The sequence below is a fragment of the Microcaecilia unicolor genome, chromosome 3 (assembly GCF_901765095.1).
Source record: "Microcaecilia unicolor chromosome 3, aMicUni1.1, whole genome shotgun sequence".
NCBI classification, from domain to species: Eukaryota; Metazoa; Chordata; class Amphibia; order Gymnophiona; family Siphonopidae; genus Microcaecilia; species Microcaecilia unicolor.
The window spans coordinates 117,656,737-117,681,622 of NC_044033.1; the positions used below are offsets into that span (position 1 = coordinate 117,656,737).

The 24,886-nt window shown below is 42.7% G+C and overlaps 1 protein-coding gene across 1 annotated transcript in view; it reads left to right on the plus strand.

The window, feature by feature from the left end:
* PLCB4 (phospholipase C beta 4) overlaps positions 1–24,886 on the plus strand; it is a 331,441-nt gene that overhangs the window by 54,909 nt on the left and 251,646 nt on the right. The window lies entirely within an intron of this gene.

Consider the following 24,886-nt stretch of genomic DNA (forward strand, 5'->3'; position numbering starts at 1 on the left):
AAACTGGCCATTCTCATTTTGGACTCTCTAATTTAGTCCCCTTTTCCCCAGAGATGACTGTTTTAGTGAATCTTACGTTACAGTGCTTTCTGCTGAGTCTTTGCTTGAATCTACCTTAAAGTGTCCCCACATCTAATACCCTTTAGTGGCGTGACCTTTTGCACCCGTGCTGCCAAAGTGATTAAAAAAATAATGAAGCTAAAATCTCTCCTTTTGTTAGACCCTTCTTTTCCTGTAGTGTAGTCAGTTCAGTCTCCACAGTACTTTTTAAATTTATTATTTATTAATTTCAGAGATGCCAAGTTACCCAATTCCAGGCTGGAGATTTTGGGACAGTGCAGGATTTCTGACCATCCCATTCTGGTGAATTATGGGGCCTGCAGCACTGATTTCATTGGGCAAGATCAGGCACTACAAATCCCACACGGCTTTGGGATGTGAGTTCAAGGCCAAGACTGTCTTAAAATCTCCAGCCTGCAACTGAGTAATTTGGTATCTCTGTAATTTTTTGGGACTGCAGATTTACATTACCTGTGAAAGTTAGCCTTGAAAATATATACAGTGGAACCCCGATATAGAGCGATGATATAACATATCATTGGGTTAAATATGGGTCGCGTTATAGTGGTGTTAATAGAACATGAACACAATTGAACCAAAAACTGATCTGTTTCAAAAGATTCATTTGCTATAAGCCAAGACAGCATTCACATAACTGTGTGCATTATGGCTGAACTTCTGTATATACAATGTTAGTGGAACATGCAATATTGTACTACCGTGTTTCCCTGAAAATAGGACCTACCCCGAAAATAAGACCTACCGGGGTTTTCCTGCAAATTTAAAATATAAGACATCCCCCCCAAAAGTAAGATCTACCAAACTTTTTTTTTAAGCAGGGCCGCGGAGAGCCATCCGAAGTCGCCCCCCCCCCCCCACCCGAGGTCACCGGGCCCCCCCTCCGTCGCTCCCGGAACTAACCTGAAGCTCCTTTCACCTTCGCAAGTTCGGATTCGGATTCGAAGCAGCAGCGCAGCAGGGCAGACCTCTCCTTCATTCCGTGTCCCGCCCTCGCCTGACGTTACGTTACGTCAGGCGAGGGCGGGACACGGAAGGAAGGAAGGAGAGTTCTGCCCTGCTGCGCTGCTGCTTCGAATCCGAATCCGAACTTGTGAAGGTGAAAGGAGCTTCAGGTTAGTTCCGGGAGCGACGGAGGGGGGGGGCCCGGCGACCTCGGGTGGGGGGGGGCGACCAATGTTTCCCAGAAAATAAGACATCCCCCCGAAAATAAGACCTAGCGCGTTTTGGGGAGGAAAAATAAATATAAGACAGTGTCTTATTTTCGGGGAAACACGGTAGTACAAGAGTTTGTCTAGCATGGTCTGTTTTCTTAATGCAAAACTGTTGGTTTCTTGCAAAATCAAGAATGTTTTGTAGCTGTAAAATTTTGATGCTATTCACATCCTGGATTTCTAGCCATCTCAAACTTGCCTCAAGATGTTCTATAGTCTCTGACAGTTTTGATGGAGCAGCAGGAGGAATATCGTCAACATCTTCCTCGTTGTCAGCGTTGACTTCCGATGGCGTGGCTGTGACCTTTCACTGAACATTTGCCACAATTTCTTCATCAGTCATATGGTCATAAGTGGGGCATTCATTATCAGTTGAAACCCAGTTCAGGATAACATTATGCAATTTTTTTAAATGCCTCTTCAGCTAACCGCACGTCCTCTGGAGAAAAGCCAAAAATAGTTTCCTCATCAATTGTCAGTGATGGTAATACGAATCCAAACCCCTTCATCCAGCATCACTCAATGTAAGTTGCTGAGATAGCATCCCAGGCCTTTCTACCAAGGTGGCAAACTTCTTTCAGGTTGAGTGATGCCAGCACTGCATCAACTATGGCGGTGTTATCTAGCACCATCCTCTTACTCAATTCACATCTGTAGTTTATGTGAAACACTGAAACAATGCCCTGGTCCAGGGGTTGGATCTCTGAAGTTGTATTCTTTGGTGGATAAGACACTTTGATGTTACCATCACAGCTCACAAGCTCTTTTGCTGGCGGGTATGCTGGGCAGTTATCCAGAAGAAGTATGTCCTTTTTCTCTTGTTTACATTTACGTAAATGAGCTCTAACAGGTGGAACAAAGGATTTATGAAATCAGTCTGTAAAGATTGAAGAGTTCACTCAATCATTCTTGCTGTCTGTATATTCAAAAGATAAAGAGCTCATATTTACATGGTGAAAACACCTTGGTGATTTGGACTTCCCAATCATGAGTGTCTTTACTTTATGACTGCCAGATTTATTCACACAAAAAACAATGGTGACTTTGTCCTTCCTTTGTTTAAAGCCTTCCTGTTTCTGTATGTCATCCTTGGCTGCTAGTGTACGATTGATAACATTTTGAAATGCAGTCCTGTTTCATCGCAATTATACACTCAATCCTCAGTGTGCCCTCCTTCTTACAACAGTTTTTTAAAGTTCTCTTGGGTAAGAGTGTGCTGTATCCTTGTCAGCCGAATGGAACTCCCCTAGACAATGACTTGACTGATTGCATGCCTTTTCTTAAATCTGTCAAGCCATCTGTTACTGGCATTGAATATAGACTCTTGCCCATTTAGCTGTTGGTCAAATTTTTCCACCTGGGCTTTCATGATGGGGCCAGAAATAGGGACTCCTTGGGACCGAGCTTGGACAAATCATTGATATAGTGCTGAGTCCAACTTTCTTTTCCTTTTTAATCCAGCTTCCTCTTCTAAAATACAGGGCAAACTTTCCAGCCTTTCTTCTTCTTTCCTCCACCCTCTTAAAGTAGATTCATTGATGCCAAGCTCTCTGTCCAGCTGAGTTTCTTGCTTTCCAGACTTCAGTTGATTAAGTGCAGATTACTTTTCTTGAGTAGTGAAAGACTTCCACTTACGAGATGATATGTCCATGGGAGCGACCTTCAGCTGTGTAGACTGAGCTCACCTGAAGTTTTTATACGGGCTCTGAGATCTTCCTTCAGCCGCATAGACAGAGCTCACCCAAAGTTGTTTTTACAACGGAGATGGGCTGGGCCCACTCTGATGTAGCTAGACATTGGCTGGAGTGTTTTTCATGCAGGCACGGTGGGGGTGGACTCCACCGCTGTATAGCTAGACATTGGCTGGAGTGTTTTTTTTAAGCACCCTGGTGTAGCTAGACATTGCTGACAGAGAAGCTGTATGTAAAAAAAAAGGGGCGCAAAGACATGATTGTGTTATATGTAGATTTGTGTTATTGCGGTGTGCGTTATATCAAAGTACCACTGTATATATCTAGGGCCGGATATTCAAAAAATGCTAAGCTCCAAAATTTATGCTTCTAAGTTAGCCTCCAAATTTTGTGCCCTATTTTCAGCTAAACTTAGGAACATAACTTTTGAGTTGAAAATGCATCCTAATTTAGGAGCTTCAAAGTTAAGTTCATAAATTTAGGCCTACCACTTTCATTTGTCTAGATTTATGAGCCTATTGGTGAAAATCAGCGCTAAGCTCCTAACTTCTTTTCCCAGTCTAAATCTGCCCCTTTTCCCATCCACTTTTTATGCTCCTAAATTTAAGCGTGTAGGGCCTGATATTCGGCTGGCAGTGATCAGCGTTTTGCTGATGCCACTGGCATTAAACCCGGAAATTCAAACAATTTCCAGGCTACCAGAGCAAGCTAATGCATAGCCGGTTTAGTGCAATATTCAGCACTTAACTGGCTAAGCACTACCGCATAAAGATAAGACCAGGACTTTTTTTGTGTCAGTATTCACCGGTACAGCATACCAGCACCTTTTTTTCCCCTTCCCCGTTTATCTCCCCCATCTTCCGCCTCTCTCCTGTGGCCACAGCAGCTTCCAATGAGCAGCAGCAGCAGTGCCACGCCGGACACAGGAAGGCATGGCAGGCATGGTCTGCACGCGCTGTTGTATCTGCTGATTCCCTGCCCCGGGACAGGAAGTTGACGTCAGAAGGGCAGAGGATTGGCAGAGCTGACAGCGTGCATCTGAGCACTGTGGCCTCGCACCTTTTACTCCTTGATTTGCCCACTGCTGCTGCTCATTGGGAGAAGCAGTAGCGGCCCTAGGAGAGTTGCTGGATGGGGAGAAAGGAGGCAAGGAAAGAAATGCTGTATTAGGAAAGGGAGCATGGGGAGAGATACTGGATGGGGGGAGAGGGGGAAAAGGGAGAAATGTTGGATGGAAGTGGGGAGGAGAGAGGGGGCAAATGCTTGATGGAAGTGGGGAGAAGAGCGAGGGGAAAATGGTTGGGAGTGGGAAAGAGAGAGGGGGCAAATTCTGGATGGATGCGTGGAGGAGGGAGAGGGGCAAAGCTGTAGCTAGACAGTCAAAAGAGGGAAACTGAAGATTGGATAATAAGAAAAAACTAAATGTGGATAAAGGCAGAAAATAAAATTGAAAAAAGCTGAAAGGAAAAGGTGGAGACAAAAATGACAAACAGGACATCCTAGCAATAGAGAAGAGAAGACGAGGAAAGTAGATACCAGAGACTGGGACCAATAATATCCAGTACTGCCTTAAGATTATTTTTTTTGTTACATTTGTACCCTGCGCTTTCCCACTCATGGCAGGCTCAATGCAGCTTACATATTGTATACAGGTACTTATTTGTACCTGGGGCAATGGAGGGTTAAGTGACTTGCCCAGAGTCACAAGGAGCTGCCTGTGCCTGAAGTGGGAATCGAACTCAGTTCCTCAGGACCAAAGTCCACCACCCTAACCACTAGGCCACTCCTCCATTTGCTTGTTATATTATTATTATGCTTTATCATTATCATGTTTACCCAAGATTTTTTGCAATACTAAATGTCTATTTTCTTATATATTTCCACTATTCATGATGTATTGTAAGCCACATTGAGCCTGCAAAGAGGTGGGAAAATGTGGGATACAAATGCAATAAATAAATACAAATGAAATGAAGTATGTGGTGGAAGAAAGAATTTTATTTTAAGATAAAGTAGTGTGGTAGCCGTCCTGATTTTTTTGTTTTATTTGTAGTTGTTAATTTGTAATGTAGTGAATGGAATATTTGAAATTTGCGTCTGCTATTTTTATAGCAAGGGGAAAATGTTTTTGTTTTTCTAGTGTTATCCTGTATGCCAGAGTCTGGTTTTGGGGGGTTTCAGCTGATTTTTTGTTTCCATATTTTCTTAGTTTATGATCAAACTAGGGGTTCTTTTGTTGGGCCTAGGGACTTGTGTATTATTTTCAATGATGCCTTTTTATGTGCTCCATGGCTGGTAAAATGGGTGTGGCTGATGTAGAGGTGGAGCCATAGAAAGTGACTCCGCCCTTAAGGTTGGAACTGTATGAGTACCAGTACCTTTTTTCCTACAAAAACAAAACACTGGATAGGACTGGGACCACCAAAAGTGGCCTATTTGTGGTTAAGCTGGCCAGTTAAGTGCTGAATATCAGCATTTAACTAGCCAAGTGCAGACTCTGACCTGGGACAGCCCTAAAATAGCCAGTTTTAGTTCAGCTCTAACCAGTTAAGTGCCACTGAAAATTAGCAGTTAGTCTCGAACCGGTCATTTAACCAGCCAGGAACCATTTCTTGCCAGTTAAATCACTTTGAATATTGATCCCTAAGTGAAATTTTAAGCAGGGCTGTGGAGTTGGTACACCAAACCTTCAACTTTGACTCTTACTCCTATTGATATTAAGCTTTAAATTTTTTGTTCTGGATCTAAAGTACATTAACTAAAGTATAACATACAAAATTTACCATATATTTTAATGTTATAAACTTTTATTTTGAAGCTAGAGTAGAAGTTGGAACATTTTTATCAACTCTTGACTCCAACTCCACCCAAAATTCCTTCTGACTCCAACTCCACAGCCCTGATTTTAAGTAAAAGTTTATGCACACAGTCCTAATCAGTTTTCAAACAGGGCAATTTATGAGTATAACTCTCAAATTTAAGAGCATAAATTTGTTGAATATCAGGCCCATAGTTTATTTGTGTATTTATTTATATTTTTAGGCATTTAGTTAAAACGTGGCCCCTTTAATTATTCAAAATTCTTATGATTTGATGTAAACTTGTGCATTTTGCACCAAGTATTGGTTTTACCTTCAGTGATATGTTATAGATACTAAGTCTAATCTTCTTTTCTGTATTGCCATAGTTTTAGATATTAGCTGAGGGACACATATTCCAAAGGATTTATAGCAGATACTGCTATACAGATGAGACCACTTCCATGAATTCCCAGTGGCAATATAAGGATGGTGCTGCTGAAAATTCTTACAGGTTGCCCCAAGCAAAAAAGCCTCTGAGTTGTAAAAATAGTGGCTGAATATCACCACTGTCCACAGAGCTGGTGGCAGTGAGCAGTCAGTGCTGGTGCTTCTCTGGATAGCGATGCTGAATACAGATAATATAGTTAAATACTGCAGCAGGTGTTTACATTGACTGTGAGGTTTAAATATTAACCACATAAATTCTTGCAACTACCTTGGTGCAAGACTGGATCTGCTTATCAAATCAAACATATAAACGGCGAGTGACCGTACTCACTCGCAAATGCGCAGTAGAGACTTCCCTCTCTGTCCCGCCCCCGCGTCAATACATGATGATGAGGGGCAGGACAGAGAGGGAAACTGCGCGAAGGGGAGGAAACCGCCGAGGTCGCCACCACTCCTCCCTCCTCCCCCCCCCCCCAAGGTCACCGCCACTGATACCCCCCCCCCCCCCGGAGTCGCCGCTGCAGCCACCCCTCCACCCGGCCCGTCTCTTCGCTATTCAACTTACATCTCCGCAGCAGGCAGATCAGCTGAGCTGCTGTTGGCCTTCCTTCCCTGCCTGTGCCCCGCCCTCGCCGACGTTACGTCACACGAAGGCGGGACACAGGCAGAGAAGGAAGGCCGACAGGAGCTCAGCTGATCTGCCTGCTGCAGAGATGTAAGTTGAATAGCGAAGAGACGGGCCAGGTGGAGGGTGGCGGTGGCGAACTCGGGGGGGGGGGCAGCGGCGACCTCGGGGGGGAGGGAGAGGGGGCAGTGGCGACCCACTAGCCCGTTTTAATGGGCTCAACGGCTAGTATGCACATATTTTAAATATTGACCCCTGAGGATTTATTTTATATATTATGGATTTTTTTAAAAATCTTGTTTTGATAGTTCATTGTGATGCACTTATATTTTTTGTGAATATCTTTTATTATTACTTTAATTATCTTAGGTTACCTATTGTAGGGGTACTTTTACTAAGCTGCGGTAAATGCTCGTGTGTACTTAATGCAGCTTAAAAAGGTTTACTGCAGAACATGCTTAGGCAACCTGCGGCAAGTTCCTAATCTTTATGCGCAAACTGCTTGCTAAAAAATATTTTAATTTTTTCTGCAGAGGAGCTTGTTGGGGGTGGAGAGTGAGTGTTTCTGAGCTAATTAGTGCATACACGATGTTGCAATAATCCAACTTTGAAAGCAGCAATGTCTGCACTATTAATCAAAAAACAGGCAGTTCAAAAAAAAACGTTCATACAGATGGAGTGGAGGAGTGGCCTAATAGTTAGTGCAGTGGGCTTTGATCCTGACAACCTGGGTTTGATTCTCACTGCACCTCCTTATGACCTCAGGTACAAAAACTTAGATTGTGAGCCCTCTAGGGCCAGAGAAAGTACCTGCATATAATGTGTATAGCACTGTGTATGTCTGGTAGTGCTATAGAAATGGTTAGTAGTAGTAGTAGCTGTAGCAATAACAGAAAAGAATGCTTCAACACCTTATTCACGTGATTAATCATAATCAATTGACTATCCAACTCTACACCTAAAATTTTGAGTTGAGAAGTCAAATTTAAACTGCACATTTCCAATAGTAAAATTTTCCTTTCCCCAGACATCTTTGCATCTTGTACAAATATCAATCAAATTTGCTGTCTACACACAAGAACTGTTGGCAACTATCACTGCAACACATCAACCCTTATGTGATCCTATAATTAGTACCAAGAGACTACTCTAGGGATCAGTGATGCCATTTTGAAGCCAGAGCCATTTGGAGCATGAGTGGAGTGGACCACTCCAAACCCGGCCCATTAGACTACCAGAGTTCATCAGCTGGTAAGTGCTGGGGGTCCAGGAGTAGAGAGTTATATGGAATGGGCTTGGATTCAGGGGAGAGGGAGGGATTAGATCTAGGGGGTCGGGGAATTGGAGGAGGAACTGATAAGGAGTCAACAGGGGATTGGATTAGTAGGATGGAGAGTTCAGAGCAGGAGATCAGGAGATCAGACTAGGGGGTGGGGGACAGATAGCACAACCATGAGTGTTATGGATTTCCCCTTTAACAATTCCTGGGCATTGTTTGTTATATGCCTGAGTCAATAGCTTGGAGGGCATGCACTATTGGCCCAATCATGTAACATAGTACCCTTGCACACTCACTACATTTACCGAAAAGCTTTGCACTTACTGTGCATTAGTTTTTGCTGTTAACAAGCGCTAAGTACCAATCCCTACCACACTTTAGTAAAAGACCGCCTATGTTTCACTGAGGTACTTAAACATTTTTTTTTTTTAAACCCCAGCCCACAAAGCCTATTTTTGTGCACTGTATATAAACTTGCATGACAGTAGTATATTAATTTTGAATTTAAACAAACTGCCACACAACAACGAGCTATCTGTAAAAGTGTACTATTGAAAAGACAGAAATCTATGGAAACTATCAAATCCTCTCCCCCCCCCCCCCCAAAAAAAAAAAAAATTAGGATGTTTTTGCACATGAAGCTCTATTCATGCACATTTTCTTTTTTTTAGCCAAGTAGACGAGCATCCTAAGGAGGTGAAGGTTGTAATTGGTAGGTTTAAGTATAAATTCAACTGTGTGGGATGCGTTTTTTAGAGCGATCTAAGTGTGCAGGAGAGAAGCCTTTTTCAGCCACATCTTGAGTTTCTTCCAGACCTATAATTCCATTTGTAATTATTACAGCGTTAGTTCTTCTGAATTTATTCTCATCACAGTCCTTGCTATATAGCAAGTCTCTTATGCCTTCCCAACAGATTTATTGGTAATGGCAAGGAATTGATAAGTTGCCTCTGTAAATTTTCAATATGCAAGAAAAAAATAAAAAGTTATGCTTATATAACAAAATGATAAGCACAGGGATGTTGATCATGTTAAAATTATTTTTTTTTCTCTGATCAAAGGTGGGCTGCCATTGATAAGTTATAGAAACCAGTGACAGATATTCTTCAACAGAGAATATTTTTGATTTATAGAAATGAAATAAGTGTAGTAAAAGCATGTATAGTTTCTGAATTTACCAAATAAGACAGTTGGTAAAATATAAAAACTCATAACTGATTTCTCATCTTTCTGTTAAGTAGTATAATTAGCTGATTGGATTTGATTAGTAGTGACAGTTTAATTGGGTACTTCTTACTTTACAAGATAATTGTAGACTACCTCATAGTGCATCTCAATTAACACATCATTTTGCTTCTCCAACCTGGACACTAATATTTCACCCCATTTCTCCCCAGTATATATACATCTATCATTCAGAATAGACCCAACCCTTACTGCTGACACATTATCTTGACAGACCAAGCCCAATGTAATAACATTATCATCCATTACCATCATCGATTTTTAATCACCTTTCCATTTTGGCAGTTACCTAGGCAAGCTGACAACATAGTCTAGTGCAATGGATATCAGCAGCACCCAGCTCATATCTATTCGATTAAATTTTTTATTCTTACATTTATAGAGACATAAAGAATTGCATTTTACAAAGGACACCCAACTCAGAATATTGATGTCCAAGTCAACATGTTATGTTATAAAGGACTTGTCTCTTGACAGCTCTCTCATTTGAGATTTGAGGCGAGTTACATAATATAAAACTAAATACTGATGCAAAATATCAGAAATTACAAAAATAAGAAATTAAAATTACAACAGTTCAAGGCTTATAAATTGGTATACAAGTGAGTTTTCAAAGCTTTGCGAAACAAATAGTAGTTTCTCATTATTCCACAGACAGATGGCTAAGAAGAAAAAGGAGTGAAAAAGCAAAGCTTTAAATCTCATATTTTTAGTCATCAATTCTGCATGGAAGTCTAAAGTTAATTTCAGAAAGATTTTAGTACCATGAACGTCCATAGTTCCTGAAGCTGTCCTAGAGCCTGGTATCTTTTGCTAGTTTCACATTCGGGGGAAGGAGAGATGCTGGACTCAAAGAGGAGAGTGGGACAGGAAAGATGCTGGATCTAGGGGTGGAGGAAGACAGGAGTGATGTTAGAGGAGAGGAGGGGGATGTTGAACTACTGGGGGATGGGGAGAGAGGGGAGATGCTGAATTATCAGGGAGAGGGGACCAGGGAGAAAGAGGGAAGATGCCCAAACTGTGGGTGGGGTGACCAGGAAAGGGGTATGCCAGACTATAATGGGAAGAGAGTAAGAGAGAAATGTGAGACTGTGGAAGATGGAGGGAAGATAGGGGGAGAGATGCTGGATGCACAAAGATAAGAAAACGTGTTGCACTGGGAGAGGAAGAGAGAATGAAAGAAAGAGAGATTTATTTATTAAACTTATATACCACCTGTCACTTGGTGGTTTCCATAAAAACATTTATATTCAACCACAAATACAAAACATTACTCAACATCAAACAGCAGTCTCCTGTATAATTACCAAAATGCAGAAATAATTTTGTTTTCAATACATTTTAAACTGCTTAAGGTATTTATTTATAGCATCTCATAAGGAGATGGAGGGAAGGGAAAGGGGAGGGATACTGGACCCATAAAGGGAGGAGTAGAAAGGAGAGAGAGGGGAAGATGCTTAACATGTAGGAATGATGCTAGATCATTTTGGGCAGGGAAAGTACAAAGAGGGGAGAAGCTAGACATTGGGAGAGATAGGAGCACAGAAGAGAGATGCTGGACATAGAGGAAGCATGGGGCAGGGACACAGAGGGGCAGTGTTAGACAGGGAGCGGGTAGAGATACACAGAAGGCCAGTGCTGGATATGGGAGGAATAGAGGCACAGAAAGATAATTCTGAACATGGGGGGGGGGGGGGGGGGGGGGAGCATAGGGACAACTATACAGAGGGGATATCGAACACAGGGGGGAATAGAGACACAGGGGTGATGCTGTACATTGGAAGATAGGGAAATGGGTGATGCTGAACAAGGGAGGAGGTAAGGACAAAGAGGAGTGATGCTGAACATAGGGGAATGGAAATGGATAGAAGATAGGGACACGGAGAAGGGAGATACTGAATATGAGGCAGGATAGGGACACAGAAGGAAGATGCTGGACATGGGGAGAGGATAGGGACACAGATAAGAGAGATGCTGAACATGGGAGGGAGGATAGAGACAAGGACATAGAGATAAGGTGGATAATGGATATGGATCGAGAAGAAATATGCAATGGCAAGAGAGTGTAGAGAAGACAGAGGAAAGACAAAACCAGACTGGTCCCCTCCCAAATTTCTGCTATGGACCTTAGTCATATCTAACACCAGCTCTGCAATTCTACATTCCAAAAACTGACATTTTCTAGTCACTAAATAGAAAATATATCTTTGTTGTCAGTTTTATTGTTTCCAAAGATATATTTTCTATTTAGTGACTAGAAAATGTCAGTTTTTGGAAAGTAGAATTGCAGAGCTGGTGTTAGATATGACTAAGGTCCATAGCAGAAATTTGGGAGGGGACCCCAAAGCTTATTACCAGATTGAGCTTTCAGATTCTGCCAGGCATGGGGCCCTCTCTGGCCACGGAGTTACGGGCAATTGCCCTGGTTACATCCCCTTCCTGACACCATCCCTGACATCTGGTACCTTTATATTTTGCACAGTATGGGAAAATGCATCTCGTCTATTTCTCTGGTGTTGTACTACATTCAAGATCTGGCTTCTTGGGATTTCAATTTAATTTCTGTCTACACGTATTCTGTGTTTGGCATTTGTGTTCTGTGTGTATGACCAAGGCCTAGGTATTCTGTTAGCACGAATTTTTTATACAGCAATCTATAGTAGTTTGGCATTTTGAGTTTTGATAATCTAGGGCTCATTGTGATATTTAGGGCACTACCTTTTTATAGGTAGGATCCTTGTTTTGGAATTTAGTACAGGCATGGTATTTTGCTCTAGCTCCTGAGTGACATTTTTGTACAAGTGTATAAACTTCACAATATGCCTGGTATTGAGAGGGTCTATGTTGTATTAGTGAGATTACACGAGAATCAGAAATGTTTTTGTATGGTGAGTTTTATCAGGGAAAAATAGTGTTGCCTGGGGAAGGAAAAGAGAAAAGGGTGTGCTGGTTCAAAGGACATGCTAGCTGTATGTGTGTTGTGGGGGATGGGGTCAGAGGGGGACTTGTTGGATGTAGGTGTGTGACTGTATGGGGCTGAAAGAGATGGTAGTGTGCATAAGGGGGATAAGAGAAAGGGATGGGCAGGCTATATGTGATGGGGTGGGAATCAGAAAGAGGTGGTAGTTTGCATTGAGTGAGGTGGACAGGCTGGCTGTGTTCACTGGGGGAAGAGGGAGGAACGGGCTGGCTGTATGTTTGTGTGTGGGGGTGGCAGCGAGGGTCATGCAGAGAGATGGGAATGCTGACTGTAGGTGTGTGTTTGGGCAGAAGAGATGGTAGTGTGAATTTGGGAAACAGATGGGGGAAAAGCTGGCCATGTGCATTAAGGAGGGAGAGGAGAGAGAGCAAGGGGTAAGAACTGGCTGTAAGTGTGTGTGTGGGGGGGGGGGGGGTGGACAAAGAGGAAAATGTTGACTGTAGCTGTGTGAGTGTGTGTGGGGCACAAAAAGATAGCAGCACGCATGACAGGGGGAACAAAAGAGACGGGCAGGCTGGCCATTTTGAATTGGGAATGGGGGGACAAGAAAGAAAGGGGCAGGATGTGTGTTGGTGGGGGCAGAAAGAGGTAGTAGTGTGCACTGGACAAGAAGAAGCAGAATGCACTGGGGGACAGAAAGAGGGATGAATTGAATGTACATGTGTGGTGGGGATGGAGGAGGACATATTGGCTATAGATGTGTGATTGAGCGAGAGAGAGGTGACAGTGTGTGCATTTGGAAAAAAGACAAAGATAGGGGGCAGGCTGGCCATGTGCATTGGGGCAAGGCAAAGAGGATGACAAGCTGGCTGTGTGTGTGTGTAGAGGACAGAGAGAGACATGTTGGTTATAGGTATGTTGGCGTGTGGGGCAAAAAGAAATGGCAATGTGCGTGAGGGGATAGACAAAAGACAGGGACAGGCTGGCTGTATTAAATGTGCAATGGTGGGGAAAAAGAGAGAGAGGGACAGGATGGCTGTATGTGTGTGTGTGTGAGTGGGTGGGGGAGAGAGGAGTGGACACAGAAAGATGTGGTATTGAGTGAAAGGGGGCAGAGATGGAGAGGCTGGCTGTGTGCATGGTGGGGACACAGGGAGGGAGGGGGAGGCTTGCTGTATGTGTGTGGGGTGGACTTAGGACATTCTGACTGTAGGTGCATGTGTGGGGGACAGAAAAAGGTGGCAGTATGCATGGGCGGAGGGGGGCAAGAGAGAGGCACGCACTGGCCATGTGAATTTGAGGGAGGTGAGGAAGAGCGAGAGGCCGGCTTTGTGTGGGAGGATAGAGTGGGAGATATTCTGAACTTGTGCATGGGGGGTGGGGGCAGGGAGAAGGATTGTTTTGCTTTACTGCTTTATGTATGAAATTCTGCCATGGTCCCTATACTCTTCTCCTATATCTCTACCTGTGTAATTATGTTTTAAGTTTGTTAATACTGTACATTTGCTGGCATTTCACAGTCATATGGCCATTGGCCAATGACTACCACATATGACAACTTTGTGATATTTGGCTTGGTGTGCCACAGGGATCAAGCGAGCTTGAAAGTGTGACTTGAAATAATAAAAGGTTTGAGAAGCACTGCTCTAGGGTCTCTACATATAGAGCTAGAGGACGTGAAATGAAGTTGCAAGCAAGGGAACTTAAAAGCAAAGCCAGGACATACTTTTTCACAGAGAGGGTGGTACATGACTGGAATGTTTTTTTTCTGTGGGAAGAGGTGGGGTTGAAATCAGTGACAGGGGACAAAAACAGAGGTCCCTTTTATGGCATGAAGATGAAATAACAGTATAGAACATTTCCACTCATAGTAAAACTTAAATAACTTTTACACTTCAAAGAATTAAAAAAAACATTGAGGGGGTAGACTGCACTGGGCTTCAGTTACAGCTCTAAAGACAAAGTGAAGGAGGGGGTATCCTGCATGGAGTCACAGGGACAACCCTGGCTTTCTTTCTGGGCAGACTAAATGGGCCATACTGGTCTTTATCTGCCGTCATTTACTATGTTACTATGTTAACACAGCCTCTTAATACTGCCATGCTCTGCATATGCATATCGTTACCATTATTTTAATTAATTGGGCATTAAAACCCAATCTCAAGTGTGCATTAGAACTGATCAGTAAACAGTGTCACCCTGCAAGCTGTAATACAGGTTCCTCAGAGCTGAACGAGCCACCAGCTTCTCATAGGCTTCCCCATATGTAATAACTTTTGTATAAACACATAAATCTACTTTTTCATTCTTGCATTGCATTCTGCCTGTATTTCTTTCTTCACTCTCAGAGCATTAAGCTAATGTAAAAAAAAAAAAAAACAATCACTTTTCTGTGTTATCAAGGTAGCTTACTTCACCTTGGGATATTTTTATACAGTTTTGCGAGACTGTCTTTAGTCTATTATTTGGAATTTCTTTTACACTTGAATGAACTGAATGCATGGATGAGCATTGTTCTTGAAAATTTTCAGAGTGAAACTGAAGTCTTTGAAGGTTATATTACCTTATATTGAACCAGCCTAAGAATTATTCAGAGATGATATGCATGAGATGTTAAGACCACACAGGTCCCTTCAGAAGATGAATACATTAAAAAGACTATTGTAAAGAAGAGAATGGAATTGAGAGGAAGAGCGTCTAGGACAATCAATTTGCATCCAGATCAGAAGTATAGAATTAGACTGCTGAAACTCTAGTCTGTCACCCAGCACTAATGAATATGTCCAAACCTTACAAAAACTCTCTCTGTCTTTGTCCCAGGTAGTCATGAACTAAGCCACCAGAATTGCAATCCAGAAACGCACCATGTGTGGCTCTTCCCCAGCAAACTCTCACCCCACCCACTTGCATCATGCCATCACAGGAAGCCAGTAAGTGGGGTGCAGTTTTAGCACCCCACCTTCCCTTGTGGCCACACATAGCTACATTCCTACAAGCCACAAATGGCTTAGGGCGGCTGCCACAAGCGTGATGTTTTCCACAGCAGGACCTAAGTAGTCTGAGGTTGCCAACACCATCCCTGGCCATCCCAAGGCAATGGAGGATTAAGTGGCTTGCCCAGGACTACAAGGAGGAGCTGTGGGATTTGAACCAGGATCCTCTGGTTCCCAGCCCAGTTCTCTAACCAGTAGGCTAATCCTCAGCAGAGAAGGGCTATGCTCTCTCAACATCATAGTGTGTAACCCAAAAAGGGGTGTGGCCATGGGAGGTGGAGGGGTAGGTCAGGGACATACTTAAAATTTGCATGCAGTGACTTTTGCCTTTGATTTCAATAGGAACAATGTTTTGAAATTATATTTCCGACATATGGCTGATAGTTTTTTTGGGTTCAAAGATAAATATATTTCCTGACATACCAAGGGAATCGCAGACTAGGAGGTGTGAACTCTTAGCTTTTAAGCCAAGAATCATTGCCCTAGGTGGGACCTTCCTAGAGCGATTCCCTTGTAAGTGTTTTATTTCCTGATTACTTATTTGTTGAACCCAGGAAATTACAAGAGTTTGTGGAGTTAAAAGAACAGATGAAGAATCCTCTGCAGCAACTTCCTTAAAGTTACCACTGTACGGGCTGCAATTACCGATTAACCTTCCTCCATCAGAAAATATGAATTGCAAGATTAACCATTCCGTGTTTTTCTTATTTTCTTTGAGGTTGTTTTCCTGATCTTAGATCCCCCAATTGTGGACAATAATGTGGACTAACAAAGATGATATTTTTCCTTAATGTTTGTTTTAATTGATATTTTCTCTTTTCTTTCCCATTTATGTATTGGACATAAATGTAATATAAACTGAATAAATAAAATAATTAAAAAAAAAATTTGCATGCAGTGTTATAGAATACCGGGGATGTGTGCCAAAATTGGACACGAAGAATTACACCTGGTTTCAGCAGCAAGTCCTAGCGCTCAAATTTGGGCACCGAAATTGGCACTCAGTGATATTCTATAACGGATGCTAGTCTCTGAGTGCCCATTACAGAATAGCATTGAATGCCCCCAATTTTCCAGCACCATTTACTAAGTCTAGCACCTTTATGTCCATACTTTTGACATGTCAAGTGCATAGGTGATTTTACCCAGAGCATTTCTGCACCCCAAATTGCAGGTATATATATAAGCAGTTCTCCTGAACAGTGTGAGCAAAATCCAAATCAATAGATAATGTTTACAATGGAAGTGTGCGCCTCTTTGGCCTTGAAAATCCATCAAAGTCCGCATAGAGAACAGTATATGTTTACTTTTTACCCATGCATGCAGTTATAAAACTACCCTACATTACTCACGGTGGCTCAGCGTTTAGAATTCACTGACCTATATTATATTATCTTGCTTTTATTAACTCTTGATTTTTCTTCTCTCTTTCCCCTCCTTTGGTAGCACTCTATGAATGTTTACTGTCCTATCATACTTTGACGTTCCTTTCTAACGTTCAAATATTTTATTTGTAAACCACCCTGTGATGTCCACAGTGAAGTTGGTATATGAAGTTGTAATAAGCCATAATATGGTCTAATTATTACATTATTTCTGGGTGAGCCTATCAGATGTTTGCAGTTTGGTTGGCAGCACTCATCTGGGTTTCTGTTACGTGAAATTTTTAGAGGTTTCCAAAAACTTGAGTACAATTGAATAATTTATTTATTTGGATTTTTCTCACACCTTTTTCAGTTGTATCTCAAGGTGAGTTACATTCAGGTACACTGGGTATTTCTCTGTCCCTGGTGGGCTCACCATCTAATTTTGTACCTGAGGCAATGGAGGGTTAAGTGACTTCCCAAGATCACAAGGAGCAGCAGTGAAATATGAGACTGGTGTTCTAACCACTAGGCGGCTACTCCACTCCATAATGACAGGGTACAGAAAAATAACTCCCTTGCTGACAGGAATATTCCTTTTTCAGCATAAGAAGCAAAAATGTAAGTGGAGTATGATATATCCAGATATTCATCCATTCACATGGACTGAGGATTCTGTAGGATAGGGGCCGCTGTCCTTAGCCTTTATGTTCTTTTCATTTGTGGCTATTTAATTTCTGTGTGTGTGGAAGGTTTGAAGCCAACCAGAATAAATATAGTATTAATGAGTGCTGTGCTGTGGTCCTTTTGGCATTGTCTTTACCAATTAGTTTCCTGTAATTTGAATGACAGCAGGAGACTGCAGAGCACAGCTTGATCAATTTACTCTTTCCTTCAAAGTTCTCATCAGAATTCCCTCAATATTGCAACATGTGTTTATCACACTAGGGTTGCCCAACTTTCATTTATTTTTCATCCACCTCACTGAAAGAGAATCTGTAGGCTCACAGCTCCTAGTTTTTGGGCATCCATCCAAACATTTTGACAAATTTACTTCTCTATTTTTATCACTTTTTCAGTAATTCAGTGATAGCTTAGTTATGTCATGGTGTGTCTGTAATGACTTTTGTGTTTGATGTCTCATCCACTTCAAAGTTTTAAGGACATGTTAGGGTGTCCAAGAAGATCCTGCCTGTTGTATTGGTGCTTTTTTTTAAGATTTACATATTCTTTATTGAACCTCTAGTTCTACTGTAGTGGTTTTCAATCCTTTTTAACTAAGAAATGCTATGTTGCATTGTAAAATTCTCCAAATCCTTCTCTCCTTTGTTCACTTCCTCTATCTATCTATCTATCTATCTATCTATCTATCTATCTATCTATCTATCTATCTATCTATCTATCTATCTATCTATCTATCTATAACAGGGGTTCTCAACCCAGGACACACCTAGCCAGTCAGGATATCCAAAATAAATATGTATGATATAAATTTGAATGTATTACCTCCATTGTATGCAAATCTGTAGCGCTATAGAAATGCTAAATAGTAGTAGTAGTAGTAGTCCTGAAAACCTGACTGCATAGGTGTTTCCTGAGGACTGGTTTGAGAACCACAGGTCTATATAAAGTGTGTGTGTGTGAGTGTTCTGTCACTTTTTCACAAGCCACATCTTTTTCCATAGTTGAGATAAGACGTAAAAAAGGATATGTTGTGATCATCTGTGAGACCTTGAGCGGGGGTTGGGCGTGGCTGATACAATAATACAGCCGGAAAAAAAGATGCAGCCATAAAATAAAGTATTTATTTTTCTAAGTTCTCAGCTCGTTGCTTCACAGGGCCAAGTTTTTAACATCAAGCAGTTTCTCTTTAATTTCTATTGCCTAGTCCTCTGCCTAGCAGGCTAAACTCAAACACTGCTTCTCTCTTTTGCAGCCTTCCTTGTACAACAGGTGTCTCTTTCTCTCTCCTTTAACATGGAGCCTTTGTAGCAGGGTCGCATGTAGTATACTTCTACTTAACGTTCCAGTACTCTTGCACAGTTCATTAACAATGCTTCCTATACTCTTCAGCACACTTGTAAACTTTACTTTATTAACCTCATGGCTTACCTCAGCAGACCTGCCAAGTCTTCCGCATTTAGTGGGAGATGTCTGCTTTGGCGGGTTATCTCCTGCGTTCCCACCCAAAAAATCGAGAAAGTCTCCCGCAGAGACACACTGTGTGCCAGGGGATCCACTGCTGCCGCTGCTGCTTCTGTCTTGATGAGCAGCCGCAGCAAAACAAGAAAAACAAGCGCAGAGCCGCAGCAGTCTTCAGTCATTCGCTATCAGCTCTGACGGTCCTCTGCCCCTGGTCCTCTGTCCGCAGGGACAGAGGATGGCAGAGCCGAAAGCACATGCCTGGAGGCTGCTGCGGCTCCATGCTTGTTTTTCTTGTTTTGCAGCAGCCGCTGCTGCTCATCGGGAGAAGCAACAGCAGCTAGGTAACACTGGGTACTGGGTGGAAAGGGTAGGGGATGGGGGAAAGGGTGTTTAGAGGGAGGCAGGAGGTGATAAATGGAGAGAGCAATGAGGAGAAAAAGAAAGAAGAGTGGGGATTCTGGATGAAGAGGGGTACAGAGAGAGAGAGAGGCGACATGGAAAAGGGCAGGAGATAGAGAGAGAATCTGCTGGGGAGAAGCATGGAGGACTCTAGCTGGTCAGATGGAGAAATGCTGGATGAAAGGAGGGGGAGAGAGAGAGGGAAAATGCTGGAAGGAGGTGGCAGAAAGAGGGAAGATGCTGGATGGAAGGATAGGGAGAGAAAGAGGAAAGACACTGGAAGGATGGGGAGAGAAAGAGAGAACATGCTGAATGGAAAAGGGTAGAGAGAGAACTGGCTAGAAGGAAGAGGAGATAGAGGGAGACTGGATGGAAGGATTGTGAGAGGGTAGATGGGTGGAAGGATGGGGAGAGAGAGGGAAAATGCTGGAAGGAGGGGCAGAAAGAGGGAAGACACTGGATGGAAGGGTAGGGAGAAAAAGAGGAAATACACTGGATGAATGGGGAGAGAGAGAGGACATGCTGAATGGAAAAGTGTAGAGAGAGGGAGAACTGGCTAGAAGGAAGGGAAGATAGAGGGAGACGATGGAGGGATTGGGAGAGGGTAGATAGCTGGAAGGATGGGGAGAGAAAGAGAGAAGACACTGGATGGAAAGGTAGGAGACAAAGAGGGAAAGATGCTGGATGGAAGGAAAGGGAGAGAAAAAGGAGACACTGGATGGAAGGATGCAGAGAAGGAAGGGGAGACACTGGAAGGATGGGGAGAGAAAGAGGGGAGAAGCTGGATAAAAGGGTGAGAGGATAGAGTTAGTGAAAGACTGGAGAATAAGAGGATGGGACATGGGGAGAATAAAAGTGAGGAAAAGATGACGTCATAGGTAGAAGAAGTAAAAAAAAAGGGAATTAAAGAATGGATAGTAAGATTGAATTAAACCTGGACAAAGAGGCAGGAAAAATAAATTGAAGAAAACAAAGAAAAAGGAGAGAAAAATGACAAATGGGCAGGAAACCCTGACAAGAGAGTTAAGAGAGGATGAAGGAAAGCAGAATAAAGAGATTGGGACCAACACAATTAGAAAAAGTAAATGGCCAGACAATGAAGCTACAGAAAATTATTTTATCCTAAATTAAAAATAAAATTATGTGGTAGCTATGTTAATTAAGGTTAATAAATGCAAATAAAATAGAAAATAAGGTGATACCTTTATATTGGACTGATTTTAATACATTTTTGATTAGCCTTCAGAGACCAGCACTTCCTTTCTCAGGTCAAGAGAGAATACCATAACAGCAGTATACTGTTCTGACCTGACCTGAGGCAGGAGGTTTTGGCCTCTGAAAGCTAATTGAAAAGGGTACTAGGCTAGTAAATACAATATTTTCTGGAATCACTGTGGGATTTAGGTGTGCTGGGGGTGGAGCCATGTAGAGTGGGTGGAGCCAAGGCAGAGTGGGGTGGAGCTGGGGCATGTACTAAAATCTCCCTCTCAAAAATTGGGACCCCTTGGCAGCTCTGCCTCAACCATCTCATAGCAGTTCTCCTGGCTTGCCCCAGCCAGGTTACAGCACTCAGGTTCACTCACTCTGGTAATGCACTAGAGCTCCTGTTCTTCCTTTTTTTGACCGCTGTATCAGGGCCTCCTCACAATAATCGAATCTTCTCTCAGGAATCCAATCCACTTTCACAGTATTCTCAGCTACTCACATACTAGAGCTCCTGCTGTTCCTTTCCTGGACTTCTGTATCATCTGATTCCTTCTCTGGAGAATCTCTGTATCGAGCCTTTCTCTGGCAACATTCTCTCTGGGCTTTTAACAGCCTTCTCTGCATTGTGGAGCTACACCCTCCTGTTCAGTCAGCCTACCCTTCCCCACTAACTCTCTCCCTCAGCTCTGCAGTTCAGCCTCTGACCAGCAGGTTTAGCGCCCTCTGCTGTCAGGTGGCTGAACTGCAATTCCCACTAAGTGAATATCCAGGGATGTCTGAACTGGCCCTCACTGCCTCACATAATCCATGGTATGATTGTGAATTACAGTATATTATTCAAGCATGAGGCCTATTGAGAGAAGCACTGGTGGAAAAATAGGTTAACTAAGAATTTGGTTGCATGTAAAGATAGCCATAGCTATTGTAAAGAAGACCTATTGTAGTTGTCGCATGAGAAAAAGTCCAGTTAAAACAACTTTTTTTCATTAGTGACATCATTTTCCAAGTTCTCACCTTCTCCAGAGAAGTCTGAATAGTTGTCTCACAGCTGACCTTCTGGCATCCTCCCTTGAGAGGAATGTTCTGAATCTTTAGAACTCCTTCCTATTGTTCAGTTCCACAGATATACTCAAATGAATGAGTTAGAACTTCCAAATGAGATTCTTATCTCTTTATCGCTGCAGAGCCATGTTATCATTTTTTAATCTAATATCTGTCACTGGAGTTGAGAAAATGTCATCAATTAATTCTGTTTCACCTGAAGACCCAATGCCTAATACCTAATTAAAAATTCTGACATAGGTTCAGTGCTATATCATCATACTTAATTAATTCTAGTTTTCATCAAGCAAAACTTCTATGTTGTAAAAAGAAATAGCTAGGATACAACCTTTATAGATCAATTTCTAATCCTATTTAATCTAAAATAGAGGAAAAAAGCAATATTACAGCTGCAGGATTCTATTGGGAAGATAAATACGTTGCATTAGAGGCAGTTTGGTTTTAGACTGGCTTATAGTATGAAAAATGCACTAATAGCATTGCTTGGTAAATTTAATTTGGATATTGATCAAAGTAAAGATGCTATTTTAGTTTCATTGGAATTTAGTGGCAGGGTTTTTGACTGTTATTGCATAGTACATTAGAAGGGGCCACTTACCAGTGATCTGTAGTCTTCAATATTAGCACCTACTCTTTTAAACCTTTTTTTTTTTAACACCTTTTGCCACCATGATGCAGGATTTTGGTATAAGTGGATACTTTTATGCTGATGGTGTTCAGGTAGTTATATTTGTGGACCCCTATCAACCATGTTGAAAGCCAGAGCCAGACAAAGTAGGAACAGAGGGGGCTGCTCCTGCTCTGAACATCTAGACTGCTAGGGAACATCCAGGTGAATCCCAGGGAGGGGCTGGGGTGGAGTATGGTGTTTGAGAGGGGAACTTACTGGAAGGAACTGTTGCCTATTAGGGAGTTGCTATGCTTGAAGTGTCACAATTCAGAGTGGCTTCTTGATTTAAGGGAGGGTTTGGGGCAGGGGGAATGCCTTGTGGTGGGAAGGGTCTTAATTGAGGATGGTGTTCATTAGGAAGGATTGGATCAACGACAGTAGGTTGTGCTGCTGTGACACTTTAAATGAAGGTTTAGTGCCAGTGTCTAAGTTACCTGCACCATCACTATAGGTACATCCACGCTATCTGTTGGGCCATGTAACATCATGTTGTGCAGTAAGTGTCTACCTTCTTTACTAAAGGTAGATGCTGGTCTTACCCCCTGTATTTACCACACCAATTTTGTATTATGATGTGCTAAGGGCAAAAACTTAATGCACTGTAGTAAAAAGTGCCCCAATTTTTAAATATATGTTCCTTTTTAAACTTAGGGCCTGATATTCAGCCCGTGGTGGCAAGTGGCTTGTAAGCTGCTCACAGCCATGGTTTGAATTAACCCCAGATATTCAGTGCTGGGGCACTTCTGGCCTCTGACATTGAATATCCCTAGGTTAGTACTGCAACCCAGAAGGTGACCGGGCAACGGCTGATGTTTAGAACAGTGCCTGGTTAACTGACCAGATAAAGCTGGGACAGCCAGGGCCGCCTAGAGACTGAACCGGGCCCGGGGCAGGGCCGCCGCCTCCTCCATCGCTGCCATCCCTTCACCCCTACAATCATCGCCGCTGCCCCCCTGGATTGTGGTTGTCTCCCCCCCCCCCCCCCCCAGATTGCTGCCGCAATTGAAATACCTTGTTGGCTGACGGGGATCCCGAGACCCCGTCAGCAGAGGATGCCTTCCTCCAGCGTTGCTCTTCTGCCGATTTCCTGTCCCTGCGGCTGCTTTTTCTCTCAGGGCATGCTCAGTTTCATAACTGAGCATGCGTGCCTGAGAGGAAAAGCAGCCGCTCAGCTGGGCAGAAGAGCAGCGCTGGAGGTGCTCCTCCGGGTCCTCCCCAGCCTCCAAGGGGGGCCTGTCAGGAGCAGGAGAGAGAGAGAGAGAGACCCCAGTGCCGGGTCCCCCTTGGAGACCCGGGCCTGGGGAATTCCCCACCCCTTCTCAGCGGCCCTGGGGACAGCCTTTTTGCTATCCTAACTTTATCCGTGTACATATTCAGTTAGTGGACTGAATATCCAGCTAAGTAGTGACTCTCCCCAAACCCCACCTCCTCAGACCACCCCTAACCTAGTCAGTTAGGGAATGGCTGGCTAGAGATGATATTCAGTGGCACTACCCAGTTAAGTGCCGCTGAATATTGGCAGCCAGCCAGCTCATCAGGGTTTAACCAGGTAGGAGTGTCTTGGAATATTGACCTCTTAGATATTAAGGGGCCAATATTCAGCCGGCGGGAGGCAGTCCACATAAGTGCCATTGTCATCGCTGACCATGGATATTCAATACACAAAGGGAGAGGGAATGTAGGAAGGCTAGTCAAACCTCAGGATGAATAAAATTAAATATTTATTTCACGGGTGTATATATAAATAAAATAAACATAAAATCAATACATAAAATTCAATGTATGTAAATAAATGCAGAATGAAAAACTATCAGTGCTTAAAAATCAGCATTTCACAATAAATATAAAATCAGTGCTCTAGACTCGACATGGCACCATGTTTTGGCATATAACGTGCCTGCCTTAGGAGTCTGGCACTAAGTAATGTGTTAAATGGTAATGCCAGGTTGGAAAAAACAAAAGGGTTTTTAAAAAGACTGTGCATTCATGAACTGATGCACTATATAACCACCGAAAGTATAAAAAATGCAAAAAAAGCACTCCAAAAGTGTAAGATGTAACATGGGTGCTCATTCTATTGACGGGCATTGAATATCCAGGGTTTTTGGCCAGCATTAACTTAACAGGCTAAGCGAATATTCAGCGCTGGCTGGTTAAGTTAACAGCGAGCAAAGATAGGACTGCTATTTATGTGGTCTGATTTGCCCACTAAACGTAGCTGGTCAGCGCTGAATATTGCCAGTTATCGTGCAATATAGCCAGTTAACTTTTCGGCACTGACCACTTATATTCAGTGAAGATAACCGGTTATCTTGTCCTGAATATACATGGTTAGATGCCAGAATGCTATGTAACTGGTCAGCGACCGTGTCTGACCGGTTAAATAGCTTTGAATATCAGGGGGTTTGTACTTTATTTGAAAAAGTACACCAACAGTCACTATTAAGTATTGTAAGCGTTCTGTCTATTATTTCAGCATTAGTTTTGTTTGGTTTAAAATTATAGCCTTTAGTCAGGGCTTCTGTATTCTCTCCTGGTGATCCTGCAGCAAATTGGCTCATCAGATAATACACAGTGAACACGTGAGCTAAATTTGCATACATTGGAGACCCTTGATATGCAGATATTGAGGCTTTTTGAAAATGACTGGCAGTAGAATCACCACCAGGATAGGTTTGGGAAACCCTGTCTTAGTGTCACTGGTGCCCTCTCTTCCTGTAGATGGTATTCACAGATGACTCCTGGAG